This window comes from Ornithorhynchus anatinus, chromosome 1 (assembly GCF_004115215.2).
Source record: "Ornithorhynchus anatinus isolate Pmale09 chromosome 1, mOrnAna1.pri.v4, whole genome shotgun sequence".
In the NCBI taxonomy this organism is placed as follows: domain Eukaryota; kingdom Metazoa; phylum Chordata; class Mammalia; order Monotremata; family Ornithorhynchidae; genus Ornithorhynchus; species Ornithorhynchus anatinus.
Genome location: NC_041728.1, coordinates 98,454,999 through 98,472,030, shown reverse-complemented (window position 1 = coordinate 98,472,030; position 17,032 = coordinate 98,454,999). Strand labels below are relative to the sequence as shown.

Here is a 17,032-nt window from a genome sequence, read left to right as displayed (position 1 = left end):
TCTTCCAACGTGAGAAAAGGAATCAAAGTTTAAGCAGAAAAATCTGTTTCTCCTAGAGTTAGAGAAATGATCTATAAATTCGAAATGACCCAAACGGAAAAACAAAGCTGGGGCTTTCATATGTTTTTAATAAGTGTAACACATTTCATATATTGATCTAGCAGCCCCCGACTTACATTTCCACAGCTTAGAAACTAAAGACTTTTTAGCCCGAGGGGTTAAAAGTGTGGGTGTGGAAGTGGGCTTTTGTTAGAAAAATTAGCAATGCTATGAGTCATTGTGCATTAGTGGCAGAATAGTTTTGCATCTTGTATGAATCCAGACACCATATGCCATGCGAGGACCTATTACTTTATTCGGTGCCATTGCTGACAGGCAGACACGTGGGTATCCCCAGTGGAAGGGCTGTCTCCTCTCTGTGGTGAGTACAGGAACCCAGTGATCTGAACACATCAGACATTGTAACTAGCAGCAGGAACAGCTGGTAAGCTAGCAAGAAGCAACGGTCCTACCAAGCTAGAATGCTAATGAGCCGGGGTGAGCTGACAATGCAAGCTTTAAGGTGGGGGGGCGGGGAGGTGGGGAGCGGCAATCTGAATTTTCAAGCTCTTCCAACTTGGGCCTGGAAAGGGTAATTTACTGATTCCTCGAATTCTCTTTCATTAAAAAGACACGCTGCTATTTATGACTTCCCTGTAGCTTTAAAATGCAGTTCAGGAAGAGCTCCTAGTCAATTACAAACAGAAGAATTAGGGACCACCTAGGAAACATGAAAAATTGTGTGGGGTTTTTTTGGGTCTTTTTTGAGGATCAAGATGTCACACTGAAATGAATGTCGCCCCGCCGCACTGCTCAGAAGACTAAGGGAGCTGGCTGCCTAGACTGAAGAGGGGAATGGATTTCTAGAACCCACAGCAGAGGTCTTTGACTGCGAGTCAAGACCTAGGAACCGGGGTCCTGAGCTCCAGTCTTGATTCTGGCACCATCCTGTCAGAGGACCCGAAGCTAGGTTGTGTCGCTTCCGGAGGCCTCTGGTTTCCTCAGTGTAAAATGAAGAAATTATTTTCCCCTGTGAGGGAGGGATGCTTTTAGTGGGGAGAAAATGTGCAACCATGGAAATAGAGGTGAAAAAGGAATGCTGAGAGAGTCCCCGAGAAAGGCTGAGATATGCATGAAGCCTTTTGGCACCCTCTGGGATCTAAAAGCATTTCATCCCTTCATGTGACGAGAATGCTTAGCCATCGGTCTACAGGAGTAGAGAGCAGGCATTTTGGGGGAACTCTCAGGGGCCAGGTAGTGCACTTCAGCAGTGTATCCAGTAATGTAGTCAACGGCCCCCTCGTAGTGCTGTGAGAGAATTACTTCTCTCAACGTGCCGGGCTTACCTTCAAAGAGTAACCTTGACTGCTGCAACAATTAGGCCTAGTGAACTAAAGTGCTCTGAGCTCTTCAGTTCCATTCTGGCCCAAACACCCACCATTGCCCTCGAACGTATTAAATTTTAGATTGGGTCCAGTAATCGCAGTTTGATGTTTCCTCTCAGGTGCTGGACTCCTGACAACTCTGGTGTCATCCTGAAGGCTCGGCAGAGCCGGGACATGGGTTTAAGTCGGGCAAGAAGGGGATCTGACAAAGTTTACCAAAGCTCCAGTCCATGTTACCTGGCAGAACCGAAGTGACACGGACCATAAGATTTGGGAGAATTGAGCTCGGGTGTACTTACTAACAGCAAAAACCCATTAAAAACAGCCCACTGTCTGCTTCCTCGCATATCTGGAGAAGCAAATTCTCTCCCTCACTTCGGCCAGACCTGCATTAATAATTTAATGGGGCTTGCTTTGAATGGGCCTCCCCATCTCTGAAGGGAAAACAAAAAAAAATTCTCATTTCATCTTTAAATCTTTTAACTCTTTAATTACAGAAAGTTTACGAGGCAATCTGGGTTTGCTAACTAATTTAAAATCTCCCTATTCCTCTTTCTTATCAAACCACTCAGGCCCCATCTGTGGCTGAGCCTGTCCAATCAAGACTTTGCCGAGAAGAAACGGTTTACAGGGGGCCAAGGAGGCATTCGGTGATGAGCTCTTCCATTCAGGGAAATGAACATTGCCCTGAAAACAGAGTTCACTTCCCGAGAGCATCTTACTGCCCCCTTAGATGACCCAAGATTAGGGCTTTGGAGGAGGGAGGGTAAGTGAGTGAGAGTTATAAAAGCAAAGGCATTCGTACTCCATGCCAGAGGAGATCGAGAAAGGGGAAAAGACTAGAATTGCCAAGTCCTGGACAGACCACACAGCGACCCTGGGGGAGAAACTGGGAAGAATACTGAAGCCCACACGCAGCTTCTTGGATTCCCTGAGTTGAGAAAGATGGAGAAGGAGATGGTAACAATTTCTATGGGCCAGTGGTCCCACAGGTCCCCCAAAAGCTGTCTGGAAGAACAACCCAGAATGCTTTACTTAGTTTAAAAGCCAGAAGCTAGAGAATAAGAGCTAAATCAAAGAATCAGAATAGCAATTTAGATCATGAATTAGAGAGCATAACGGAGAAAGTCACCCCCAGAAGCACTCGACTTTTGATCTTGTCGGTATTTTGGGGTCTCATGAGGAGAGCATTATCTGGGAAGCTCCCCCCTGGTCCCATCTCCCATATAATGTCTCAGAGCTCTCTGTCAGCTGAGATTAAAGACAAATTTAGTTTCTGCTGCAGTGAGGTCAACACCCGAGGCAAGGACCGGAGAAGAGGAAGTTCAGTAGACCACGGAAGGGTAAAGAGGGTCCACTATGATTAACTTGCATTTCTGAGTTTAATGGACTCCTTTCCATTACTACTGGAGAGAGGAGAAAACCCAAAAACTATTTTACAAACTGAACGGAGAGGGGTGGTCCCCTCTTGAGCCCTAGGGCTGCCCAGTGAGATGCACACTGTCCACCGGCCCCCTCCCAGGGATGCGGTTCGAAAGAGCAGATGAAATAAAAGTCAGTTTGGCAAGAGAAGGGGTGTGCCTTAAGGGCAAAAGACCATAACATATAGATAAAGAACAGATACTGGCACCCAATGTAGACTCGGAATTAAAAGCCAAGTTGCTAGTTAGCTCCCCCTGAAAGAAGCTTCAATAGTTGGATGCTTTGGAGGATATTCCATGAAGTTGAAGGTGCTACAAATGGAATGCAGCACATATCTCTGCAAGTCCACAGGTTTACTACGAACGAGAGTCGGAAAGCCGCCTCCACGATCCCTTGTAATGTCACCTAAAAGCTTTGCCTCGCATGACTTATTACAGGCTGGAACAGATTAGAACTATCGATTGCTGCCTGCAGAAGATTCTTACTGTGAGAACGGAAGGTAAGCAGCGGAGACAGACAGCTAAACTATCGATCTACTGCAGCAGGGAAACTGCACTTCAAAATGAAGGTCAGTGCTCCTTTACACCACCTATTACAGTTACTGTAATGTTCATCAGGGCACAACAGAGATTGGTGAGAATGGACCAAATGTTTCAGTCTCAGACTCCAAGCTGCCTCGTGATCACCGGTCGCGGTAACTAAGAGAGATCCTGGAGATGGCATGGGAAATTGGGAGCATTTTAGAAGGCAGAGCAACAGACACCTACTCCAGACTTGTTGAAGCGGCAGAACTGATCGTTTCAGCCAAAAACAGTCAGATGCCTTGTCAAATAAATTGTTCAAACGGAACAGATATATTTGCAAGAATTTTATTCTTTCTGAAAGGATCACTGTAGCCTGAAGAGAATAACGGTCTTGATTTCCACCACTGCGATGCAGTAGGGATGGGAAGGTGAGGTTTTAGAGAGCAGGAATAGGAGGGGGAATGGAAGGCAGAAATAACGAGGCCTGTGAGAGCCCTAGGGGACTGCCTGGTTTATAGAAAAACTCCCAACTCTGCTACACTGATAGAAGAGACCCAGGTAAATGTAGGCTGTATTTGTTTATAACATCTCCCGTTCTAGACTGCAAGGTCTTTGTGGGCGGGGAATGTGTCTACCAACTCTCTCAAGCGCTTAGTACACTACTCTGCATAGAGAGCTCAATAAACACCATTCATGATGACGACGACGTAGTGGCAAGGGAGCAGCATTTTAAACTAAACTCTAGCTGACACTTTGATCTTCAGAGCCTCTTATTTTCAGGGTTTAGAACTCAGCCAAAGAATCGCCTCAGTTGACAAAGTAGCACCGTAATCGAGCCATAGATGTCACCACCATCATCGATACGTGAGTGCTAACTATGCACAGGGAACTGAACTAAGTGCTTGGAAGAGTACAATAGAGCGGAGTTAGCAGACACGGTTCCTGCCCATAATGAGTTTACACTATCATCAAATCTTATTTTTAAAATGGTATTTGTTAAGCACTTACTTCACACCTGGCACTATTCTGAGCGCTGGGGTAGATACGAGGTAATGAGTTTATACACAGTCAGGTCCCACAATGGACTCACAGTCTTAATCCCCATTGTACAGATGAGGGAATTTAGACCCAGAGAAGTGAAGTGACTTGCCCAAGGTCACAGCAGAAATGTGGCAGAGCTGGGATTAGAACACAAGTCTTCCTGACTCCTAGGCCTGTGCTCTATCCACTAAGCCATGCTGCTTCTCTTCTTCAAAGATTTTGTTCTCTTCTTGAGTATGGAATCAGATTCCAACTCAACAGCTGGCTGGGAGGCAATAACCTTTCCAGTTTTGTGGTCCACAACCATTGCACAAAGAGTTAAGGGCCAGTAGGGATTATCCGGGTTTAATTTATAATCAAAGAGGTGCTGGATGGGGGTTTACTAGTAGAAATATAACTACAGAGGCAAGGAAGTCCAGAGGTGCCACGCTATGTCCCAACATAGCCCTAAGGATGGTCAGCAAGATTCAAACAAGGCCAGTAAATCCCAACTAGTTTTAAACAAATTTGTCTAAAAATCTCTAATAAAAAAATTTGACATTCAGGTTCAAATTTCTGAAGAGTCGGGAAATCCAGTGGCTACTCTCTCCTCATCATTCACCTGTTCCTCTTGATATTCCCATTGTTTTCCTATGTGAATGAGTTGTACTAGTGAATTGCAGTCATATCATTATTATTATGAATTTTTCTCAGGTATATTGGTTTGTCTAACTTGCTAATTACAATTGGTTTAGGAAGACATCCCTCTAAAACCAACATAGGGAAAATTGATATTGCCTGATAATGTTTAAATAGGATATGAAATGCCAAGGGGACACACATTAGGAGTATAGATGACTCAAAGATGCACACGTAAAATCTTGGCAAAATACTTTTTCAAAAGGAAAGCGGAGTTTCCTCAACACTGTCACAATTTACAATGACACATGAACACCTACTAATTCCAGAAGGTTCAGGTTTGTTTTTCTGAAGAAAAATCACCGAGGTTCCCAGTTATTAACGTACTAAAAGCTGACACAGCCATGGCAGGTGCACTGAAAAGAAGATATTGTATCTAATGCTTCCCTTTTAGATATGCTGAAGTCTTCCAGATGGTATTTGGGATCATTATGGTCTTCCAACCAGACTTACAGCCATAATGAAAGACAAATATAGGAAAATGCAAAAATGCCACGATAAAGCATAAACATCCAACTTCACGTAAAATCACTTGTCTTTGGGTATGCAACAAGGTGAAGTCTGCTGAGTGAAAGCAGCACATTTAACATGCCAAGCCTTTTAAACTGTGTATTTATGAGCTAAGATGCAGTAAAATAAACCCTGAAAATAGTGATTCATTGTCCAGTCAATTACAGAGGACAAGCTCTGAAAGCAAGATGGCCAGGAACGGGACCAAAGATTATGGCCATTTGGCTTTCTTCAATTTAGGGAAGACAGCTAGACAAGTCTGGAATGTAAGGCACCGCAGAGACCATGAAGCCATATTTTGGTTGAAGTTATTTTCTCAAATCCATAAGTATTGGTATGAGAAAAAATTAAAAGTGGAGCACTGTTTAGAAATATCGTCACTCCATTTCTTTCTGGAAGGAGAAATGATCCGGAAAGATTTCCTAGCAAATTCAACACCATTCCTGTCTCTGAACCCTGCCAGTGAAGTTTCTGACCACAAATGGTCTCTTTTTTAACCTGGGCAGTTGGGATTTGAGCAGACACGTACTCCATTGGACAGAAGGCAATGTTATCCCTGTACTCCAGAATCGCCACAAGTTATTTCTGGGGGAGCTCCTGATCTGAGATGCCAAGATTTCCCCTTTCCTTTACATGCAACGCAGCCTGCCGATGAGTCGTCTTCTAAGGCTCTGGACACCTAATATTCTCAACATGGTTAAAATGCAGGAGCACTGTCTCCCATTAGGTATAAAATCCACTACTTGGGATTCAGAGAATGTGCTATCCCTTAAATTAAAAATATATCACAACAAATTCATTTTCCTTCCTCCACTGCTATGCTCCTATAAAAATGAATGCAACAAGACAGAGATTTGTAGCTGCTTCTAGTTAAAAACGGTCCCACCGCACCCAAGATTAGATGATCATCTGGGGCAACGGTTCCTCCTTTTAAACCCTACTCCGACTTTCGAATTCCACTGAGGATGGCAGTTTGGAGGGAGACACCAAAATCTATTCTGTCCATCTGGTTTATTATTCTCAGAACAACTGTCAAAAGTTGCCCAGGAATCAAGTTGCAAAAGCTCCTCATTTGCCTTTGAAAAGTCAGCCCTGGGGGAATCCTGGAACTCTGCTTGCAAATTTCGACTCTCATCAGCTGCGTGCCGGGGCTTGCTTTGTGGAGGTATGAATCTTGGACTTCAGGGTGCACATTTGTCTTTCAGCCCAATATGCTCTGATATGCCTCCACTCCTCTCAGTAGGCAAATTACCGGGAGGTGAGACAGCAGCTTTGTACTCTCTGGAGTTTAGAGCTGGACAGCTCCATTTGGCTGCCGGCTAGCAATCCTGGAGCCTCTTTTTCAAAGTACATGTCAAGGAAGCTTGGGTGATTTGGAAGTGGCCTTTTCCCTTCCACATTAGAATGGAAAGTCAAAAATGACTAAGGTTACCAACATGGGGAGAGCCGAGAAAAATTTCAAATTCTAAACACCAACTTTAATCCCGAGCAAAGAATTCACCCAGCTGATTTCTTGAATACGATAGCCTGAAGCAGCACATTGAGGGCCCTTTTTAGAACACAAAATTGCAAATGACTTAACAGGATTTATGGCTTTATGATTTATTCCAGTGAGGCTTTGACTTTCTTGGATCCTTTCAAATGCAGTGGCAGGTTGTAAAAATGAGAAGGCCCTGTCAAGTGAAAGAATATATCTCTGGAATCTTTGGAAGTAGGAAGTTGAACATTGAGGAAATTGAAATGAAAGCCGTAAGGAATTACAGACACGGCCTCTCTAAGTTGGAGGGAAAAGCAAGAAGTGAATCCTATTCTGAAAATATGAAATGAAGAGTTATTGTGGCTGCCATTTGGAAGCCAGAGTTGTTGGATAGACGGGGAAACATAGAGATGGGGGGAAAATGGAAATCCCATGTACAAATAATGTTGGGGGGAGGGTGAGTGGAGAGTTTTTCCAATCCTGCCACAATGAAGTCAGAGCAGAGTGCTTTGCGACAAAATTATGTAGGCAGCATTTCAATGTAATACTCCAGTTGCAGCATTACCTAAGTTTCTAAAACTGCAAAATTTCATTAGAGTAATTCAAAGGAGTGTCTCCTTAAGACCATAATAATGGGATTTTGCCTTTCCTTAAGCACAAGCTACTACAGAAGTGCACTGCTCCCAGTGAGACTTTTGTTTCACTCACTAATGAATTCAAGAATTACCATTACAACTATGTACAGCCAAAATCTGTTGAGAGATTGCTGCCCAGAGAGAAACAGACCCAGCACAGAAGGGCACCCATTTAGACGTGTATGCTTTGTCCCCTCGTAGCTCCGCAAGCCCCTTAACTGCAACGGCTTTGGGATTCTTCTTGGAGATGTGAGTAATGGAAAGTCTCACTCTCAAACAGAGCATCCTGAATCTCTAAATCATGCAGTGGGGATGCCGATCAGAGGGTAACGCTTCTCTCAACACGGTACTGACAACTAGTAAATGGGAATTTGATTAATATTAGATGAAGACGTTCTGAAGCCTAGCTGTGATACACCGGTTCAGTCTGTGGGCCCTCAAGGAGGATACTTTGAAGAGGTTTTTTCCCTTTTGGAAGCTGGAAGAACGTTTTGAAATGCAAATTAAAAAAAATTCGGCTCCTATCTCTACAGTTTCAAAAGTGTATTATGTATTCCTGGAGGGCTTTCTGTCTTCCTACTATGGAATCATATATATGAATAATATATACAAATTACATATGAGAAGCGGTGTGGCCTAGTTGATAGAGCATGGGACTGGGAGTCAGTAGGACCTGGGTTCTAATCCCAACTCTTGCATTTGTCTGCTGCGTGACCTCAGGCAGCTCACTTAACTTCTCTGTGCCTCAGTTACTACTTCTGTAAAATGGGGATTAAGACAGTGAGCCCCATGTGGAGGTCATGGACTGTTTCTGACCTGAATGGCCTGCATCTACCCCAGCGCTTAATACCATTAAAACAAAAATAAGTTAATAATTATCACAAAAAACCTAACTCTCAAAGGACAATAAAGCTCTCCCCTTAAAGATCACTGGGGTGGATTTCCTGTAGCTATTTGCTAGAAATAGCAGTAACTGGGCCCATGTAAACGCCCCATCACGCAACTTGGGCACTGGCTAACTTGAAGACATAAGTCCAGATATTTCAGGATGTTTCAAAGAACTATTCTGAAAACAAGGTTCAGGAGTAACTTCTGAGGCAGTGTAACAGATGAAAACCATAAAATGTCAGCCCTGAAGGCATTAGCTTACTTGTCAATGGTGCCATGCTTAGGTTTTCATCAGTAGGTTCACATATGCATTAGTTCAGAATATGAATCCCCCCCCACCGGCCCTGCCCCCCCGGGAGAAACGACTGCATTTCTGTTTCCCCCTTATTTTGCTCTTATTCTTGATCATGCAATGATGACGGGTGTGGCGGAAACATGGATAACGGTAGAGTGCGGTAGACACAAGTAACTCCGCATGCCAGAGATAAAAATACTTTCATTTTTTGCATAACTTTCTACATTCTGAATCATCCTGCACAACACAGCGCTAAGACAACAAAAATTAGAGTTAGCCCCAGGAACGGCACTCTTGCCCGCTTTTCGACAGAGAGACTGTTTCCATGTTTCTAACAGCTTTCTAATATCCAAATGTATTTGGGAACAACAGTGGAATTTGTGTCATCATGACCAAATGATTACAGTGCAAACCCTAGATTCTTCTGTGGCTCAGCAGGCTTCTAGTCCCCATGGTAACTAACCCTCAGATATTGTCCTCCACTCAGCTGGAGTACTGAGGGTTGGGAGGCTTTTGTGCCTGATGAGATTTCTTCCCCAACCTTCTAGCAAAAGACCCTAGTGCTTCCTCCTGACTCTTTTCTAATTGAGATGCAAATTAATCTCTGTGGCTGATTACACTTCCCTTAAAGCTACTGACAAGTGCAGCTGTAACCAGAGTTTACAGACTTTCTGACAAGTGACTTCAGCTGCCATTATTTGCATGGGGCTGCCAGGGTCTTAAAAGCTCCTGGACTAAGGGATGCAGATCACTTTCCACAGGCACTGCATGCATGTTACTGACATGCATAGGATCTGCATAAGATCTGCATATGATTAAAAGCAAAAAAAAAAAGAAGATATGCGATTAGGTCTTGGCGACTTCAAAATGAATCTTGACCCCGAGATCATTTAACTCTATAAGACGAGTCCTCCTTCATTCCCCTACAGTAGATTTGGCTAAAGATATAAAAACTGGCAAGGCTTAGGTCAAAATCATGTGTGGAATTTGGACATTCACAGATTTTTAGATAGTCTGGGCCTGTGAATAATCGTAACCCTAAAAGTGTTTTGTATTCCCAGTGCAGATTCTAAATGTTATCTGTTATATATGTAAATGTTAATTATTGTATAAGCTTACATAGTAGGGAAGGGGCAAAACTACACCCTGCAGTTTTGCTCAGCTCTGGGCTTGCATTAGGGATCTTTACAGAAATATATCTGTGGATTTGAGATCTACCAAGGTACTGACTTTCCCAGTCCAGACCCGGCGGTCCCATCATTGCGTCGTTTCAGTTTTCTGCTCCTGGGTGGACCGATGTCTTTCTCTGTGTCTCGGCTCTTCTGCTCACTCATGGCTATAAAATGTCCCGGGATCACTCTGCCACTTTATGCCGTGTGACCCTGGGCAAGTCACCTACCTTCTCTTTGCCTCAGTTCCCTCATCTGCAAAATGGGGATTCAAGACCTGAACGCCCTCCTTCCTCAGAATGTGAGCGCCATCTGGGACCTGAAGATCTTGTATCTAATCCAACGCATAGAAAGGTGCTTGACAAATAGTAAGCGCTTAACAGATACCACAGTTATTATCCCCAGCGGATTGGGGCTACCTCGGTAGTAGTGTTTATTGAGTGCCTTCTGAATGCAATGAACTGTATCTGAGGAGTTGGTAAATATAGATTTATTTCTAGTAAATCTGTCAAGATCCTCACAGAATTTTCCTTTCGCTTGACTGATCTCTATCAGTGCTGAGGCAAATGAGCTGATGATAGTTGCAATGGCAGGTATATTTGGTCACCAATTGCCATCTTGGGCTACAGGGGGGATCCGGGTGGCCCCTGAGTACACACTGCCTGTTTGGATATTCAGTGGTTAGAAGATGATATTCTGAAATGGAGATACCTTTCTTGAAGAAGGGTAGAGAATGTGTCTGCTGTTGTACTGTACTGTTGTGCTTAGTACAGTGCTCTGCACACAGTAAATGCTCAATAAATACAATTGAATGAATGAATGAAGAAGGTATTTCCAGACTTCAGCAGGGAGTCTGGTTTTGTTTAGTAGCTGATGTCGACTCTGTATCTGGTCATTTATGTGCCCCAAAGTGCCATGATTTCTTGATAACCGCTGTTATCATTGTCACCCTAGAGCCCCCATGCTACATGATTCATTCTTTCATTCAATCGCATTTGAGCGCTCACTATGTGCAAACACTGTACTGAGCTCTTGGAAGAATATACTATAACAACACACAGACACATTCCTGCCCACAACAAGCTCAGAGTAGAGGGGGAGAAAGATATTAATATAAATGAATAGATAAATAAATACATTACAGTTATATACATATGTGCTGTGGGGATGGGAGGAAGGATGAATGAAGGAGCAAGTAAGAGTGATGCAGAAGGGAATGAGGGAAAAGGAGAAGAGGGCTTAGACAGGGAAAACTTTTTGGAGGAGATGTGCCTTCAATAAGGTTTTGAAGTGGGGAAGAGCAATTATCTGTCTGATATGAGGAGGGAGGGTGTTCCAGGCCAGAGGTGGGATGTGGATGAGAGGTGGGTGGTGAGATAGATGAGATCAAGGTATGGTGAGAAGGTTAGCATTAGAGGAACAAAATGTGTGGGCTGGGTTGTAGTAGGAGAGTACAAGTCAGCACTAAAGAGAGACAATCTCTGCCCAACACTAGTGGACTAGGAGGGGGCAAGGTGATTAAATGCTTTAAAGCCAATGGTGAGAAGTTTTTGTTTAATGTGGAGATGGATGGGCAACCACTGGAGTTTCTTGAAGAGTTGTAAAACATGTTCTGAATGTTTTTGAAGGAAAATGATTCAGGCATCACAACAGAGTATGGATAGGAGTGGGGAGTGACAGGAGGCAGGGAGGTCAGCAAGGAGGCTGACATGATGCGCTGGTTGTTTCTTCTATGGTTAGAGCCAGAAGCAGTGTGGCTTAGTGGAAAGAGCCCAGGCTTGGGAGCCAGAGGTCATGGGTTCGAATCCCGGCTCTGCCTCCTGTCAGCTGTGTGATTGTGGGCAAGTCACTTAACTTCTCTGTGCCTCAGTTACCTCATCTGTAAAATGGGGAAGAAGACTGTGAGCCTCATGTGGGACAACCTGATTACCCTGTATCTACCCCAGCACTTAGAACAGTGCTCTGCACATAGTAAGCGCTTAACAAATACCAACATTATTATTATTAATGTTAAACTGACCCAACCTGGTCCTGCTGTGAATGAGATTGACTCTGCTGAGGGTGCCCTTCCTAGACCTCTCCCCAATCATTATGAGTAGTACATTCTTGAATATAGCTGCCAAATCATCCCAGGGCATCACTAAACATCACTGCTACCATTTCGGAGATCAACAGACCATCATCCTGGGTCATCTACTTGCTAAAGGCCCATCCCAAGGGCAGTGGGATATTCTGTACATTTTTTTCTAATTTTTTTTCCAGGAGTGGTGCTAGAATGTACCAACCAAGATGCTGATGTTAAGGAGGTAGGCTAATGGGTCTACTTTAACCTCATACATTGTTGAATGTGCCATTTATTTTGACCTAGCGAATGTTAGGATTATGGCTATTTATTTACCATAAGGGAGTCCACTATCCAGACTATTATGATACGTGTCATTCCATTGAAATAATCTGGGTTACCATCAACTTGGTTGCCATTAATGAGGCTATGGAGGAGGGAGAGCTTGGGATTCAGTGTCGTGCAGCCCTCGGAAGTGTGGAATGACAGCTGAATATTGGGAGATAACTGTGGCAGACAGACCAGGCTGGCATAATAGAATCAAGAAAGGAGCAGCTCTTTGTGGGCCAAGAGGAAGAAACAAGACTGAAAACAGCACCAGATGCTTCAAATGGCAAACGTCAGTTCAACGGGCAATAATCTTCTGGCGTGCACACCGCGGTAGGGTCTTTCACACAAGAAGCTTGGCCCTTTCCGCCATACTCATGCAGTGGTAAAATGTATCCCTAATGGCATCATCTTTGAATACAAAAGATCCCTCTCTTTCTCTCACCTTCTCCAGCTTGGACACAATGATGCTAGATACTGAATTATAATGGTATAGGGTGGAGGCTTGGGGAGCAGTCCAGAATAGGAAGAAATCCTGGGGCTGATTGTATTCTTATGATTTTCATAGCTGCTGATGGTGGGAATACGACTATCAAGTAAGGAACCCTTTGTCACGATTGACTCATACTCAACCCTGAAGCACTGTTCCTCGATAGCTTTATGGAAACGCATTCAGTCATTCTGAACCTCCTAATTGACAAAATGACACCCCCATGAATATCTAGTATTGATATATATTCTCTTTCTGAACAGCTGAAAGTGCTTTACAGATTTAATCATCAACAGAATGAATTCTCATACTGTGCCTTAGAGGCAGCAGGAGGCCGGCATTATTATCCCATTTTACGGGGAGGGGGAGGGGGGTGAGAAGTGGAGAAATTGGGCTCAGAGAGACAGCAGGAGGTCCACATTATCATCCCATCTTACAGTCACTGACAGGTTATGTGATGTGTCCAGACCCAGAGTGTTAACAACGGTTCCAGAATCAGAAAGTGATGGAGGCTTCAAATCCAGGACCCAGTGCATTCACCTAAACAGCCACAACTTAGCCATACTGTATTAACACCTCTGACCTGGTGCCCTAGCAGCAAAGCAAGATCAATTTTAATAAGACTATTTGAAATACCTGAAACCTAAAACCAGGGTTAGAAATTAAATTCCATTATCTTTCATCGCCTTCCAGAGTTCATACGAAATTTCTCACTGTTGTATCTGAGTTGTAACTGTATTTTTTTTAATGGGGGGAGGTATTTTTTTGCCTTCCTCTTTTTGAATTGAAGGAATTACAAGTCACAAAGAACAACTGACAGTATTTACACAAGTTTTATCCTAGTGCACTCACAGCAAAATTCCATTTTTTTAATGGTACTTGTTAAGCATTTACTATGTGGCAGGTACTGAACTAAGTTTGGGGGTAGATACCAGCTAATTAGGTTGGACACAGTCCATGACCCACATGGGGCTCACAGTCTTAATCCCCATTTTACAGATGAGGCAACTGAGGCACAGAGAAGTTAAGTGACTTACCCAAGGTAACACAGCAAACAAGTGGCAGAGTCACAATTAGAATTCAAGCCCTTCTGATGCTCAGGCCCATGCTCTATCCACTAAGCAACACTGCTTTCAATTGAGATGAAACCGCCTACAAATCCATTAAGCTCAAACAGTTTGGAACATACTTTCCACAACAGTTAATTTGAACTCCTAATTTTATTCTGCTCACTGTGGGCAGGGAATGTGTCTAACTATGACTCTGTTCCACTATACTCTCCCAAGCTCTTAGTAGAGCACACAGTAAGTGCTCAATAAATGCCATTGATTGATTTTGTAAATTAGAAGTAAAAAATTAAAACTGTTGTCCCTATCAACTTACTACAAAATAAAGTAATGCTAAAAAGAAGGGTGTAAATGACTCAAAGGTGATTAGGGAGCTGAGTTCAAGAGGTGGAGAGTGAGCCCAAGCATCTAACAGGCCTAAAGAAAACCTATGATTGTTTCCATATGCTTCCTGCCCAGGGAGACTGTAGACTGGAATGGAGTAAAACTAGGTCTATGGACTAAAGAATGCATCGAGGCACTGGGAGTAAGTCTAAAATTATATTCAAGAAGGGACTACACCACTGTTTTATACCGTTCTCTAGGAGTTTTTAAATAGCAGAGGTGGGAGAGGGAGGTAATTGGAGTCTGCAGAGGAGAAAGATCTAGAGTGTCAAATGAGTGCAAGGTCACCCATTGCAGGCTAGATATGGAAAGTATGACATAAAGGCCTCAGTTTGGGTGTGAGAGGTAGAGGTATAGAAAAAGAAATCTGATATGGTATCTTTAAATGTGTACCGATTATTGGACAGTAGCTAGTAGGGGAAGAATTATAGACTATAGGAAAACATCCTAGTGTGTGAAACAAAAGTTGCATTTTTAAAACACTGAAATTTGCTTGACTCCTATTTAAAAGATCACAGGCATGCTAGAGATTGTGCCAAAGCTTTTTTTGAGACACTATGTAGAGATTGTGCTGAATTTTTTTTTAAGGAAATACGTAAAGGTGCCTCGGTGTTAACTAAATGATTTTTGGAAACTTCCATGGGCTGACCACAGTTTGATTGCAAAATCTTTAGTTGGCTTGGGAACAGTAACCATAGCATGTGGCAAGCTTCCAGTGTTTAACACAGTAGACCCAGAAATAAGCCCACTGATTGCCCATGAGGGAAGGACAAGCAGATGGCAGGTGAGTTTGCCCTCATCACTCAGGAAAAGCAGCAACCGTGGGCTAAAGGTTCCACTTGACAGGTCTGATTTAGCCTGCCCAGGAAGTTACAGAGAACCCCTAGCAGAGACCTAAAAAGGTGTGTTGAAACATTACCAAACATACTCCGACTGAGTTGGCTCTTTTTTTTTTTAATCCCAAAACTCAATGGTGCTTTTCAGTCTTGTAAAAATCCCTACCATGCATAGGCTCTTGACAATATTACAGCGATTGTTCCATTGTCCCTCACAGCTCAAGATATTTGTTCATGCGCCATGGTTACTATTACAAAGAACTTCTCTGACAGCAATACTTAGCTGGATTACCTACTCAAACAAAAGTGATAGAAGTGAGCTTTCCTTCTGCTCCTGGCAGATGTACTGCCTCGATCCTGCTGCTAATCTGACGGTATTTTAAATATAAACATATTTTAACTATTTTAAATGATCAAGTTGTGAGAGTTGAACATCATTTGACCGAGGGGTCGGGTACACTTGGAAAACACCCTGTGACAAAACGGACCTCAGGCAGTCAGTTCAGGCTAGTTAGTGGATTGGAACAACAGTCTGCAAGGGGGATGGGGAAAAAGGAAGAGATCTGGGAAGGAGATGGATAGATAAGGAGAGCCATGAGCAACTCCCCTGATCCAAACTTAAGTTGGCAGAAGGTACAATATACAAGGACTCAAAAGGGTGAATGCTTGGTCAGAGAAAGCAAGGTGTAAACTGGAGATTTTTAAAAAAAATTATTATTGAACTGTATTATTGTTAAGATAATAAAATATCCAGTTTACTGATAATTTAAAAATAATAATAATAAATTCCAATTAAGGTATTTGTTAAGCACTTAATAGGGATCAAGCACTGTTCTAAATACTGGAGAAGATACATTCAATCAGTGGTGTTTATTGAGCACTTACTATGTACAGAGCACTGTACTAAGTGCTTGGGAGAGTACAACAGAGTTGGTAGAAAAGTTCCCTGCTTATAACAAGTTCATGGTTTAGAGCGGGAAGCAGACATTAATATAAATGAATCATTTATAATATGTAATTTAAAGCTAAGTACATGTGCTTGGCAATCAGCTTGGCAACCACGGAGGTTTAGGGTCCAAACACAGTCCTTGTCCCACACAGGGCTCACAATCTAAGGAGGGAGAATAGCCATCGATTCCCCATTTCACAGATGAGGTAACGGAGGCATAGAGAGGATAAGTGACTTGCCCAAGGTACGTGGTGGAGCTGGGATTGAAATCCAGGTCCCCTGACTCCCGGGCCCACGCTATTTCCACTAAACCACGTTGCTCCTCTAAAGAATAGTATCCTCTAAATGCTAGTCAGTGTCAAGAAATGTAAATCACAATGCCAATTCTGTTCAGGGATTTAGACATCAGCTGGGTTGACATGAGACAAGTACTTGGTTCTGAACTTTTCTCACCTTCCCCGCTATCTTGTCAGCAATGAAGATGAATGAGCAGCATGGCCTAGTAGATAGAGCGCGGACCTGGGAGTTTGAAGGACATGGATTCTAATCTCAGCTCCACTTATCTACCGTGTGACTTTGGGCAAGTCACCTCACTTCTTCTGGGCCTCAGTAACCTCATCTGTAAAATGGGCGTTTATGTGGGACAGGAACTGCATCCAACCTGATTTACTTGTATCCACCCCAGTGCTTAGTACAATGCTGACACAGAGTAAGCACTTAACAAATACCACAGTTATTATTATTATTATCATTTTGACTATTGTTCCTCCAAGGGAGAGTTGTGATCCAGCAGACTTGACGGAGGAGGCACGTCCAAGTCAGAGGAACAATGTGAACACGGGTTAGAGGCCAGA

General features: G+C 43.2%; 1 protein-coding gene across 1 annotated transcript in view; it reads right to left on the bottom strand.

Annotated features, from left to right (window-relative positions):
* The window catches only part of RALGAPA2 (Ral GTPase activating protein catalytic subunit alpha 2), a 368,955-nt gene that overhangs the window by 76,433 nt on the left and 275,490 nt on the right, over positions 1-17,032 (bottom strand). The window lies entirely within an intron of this gene.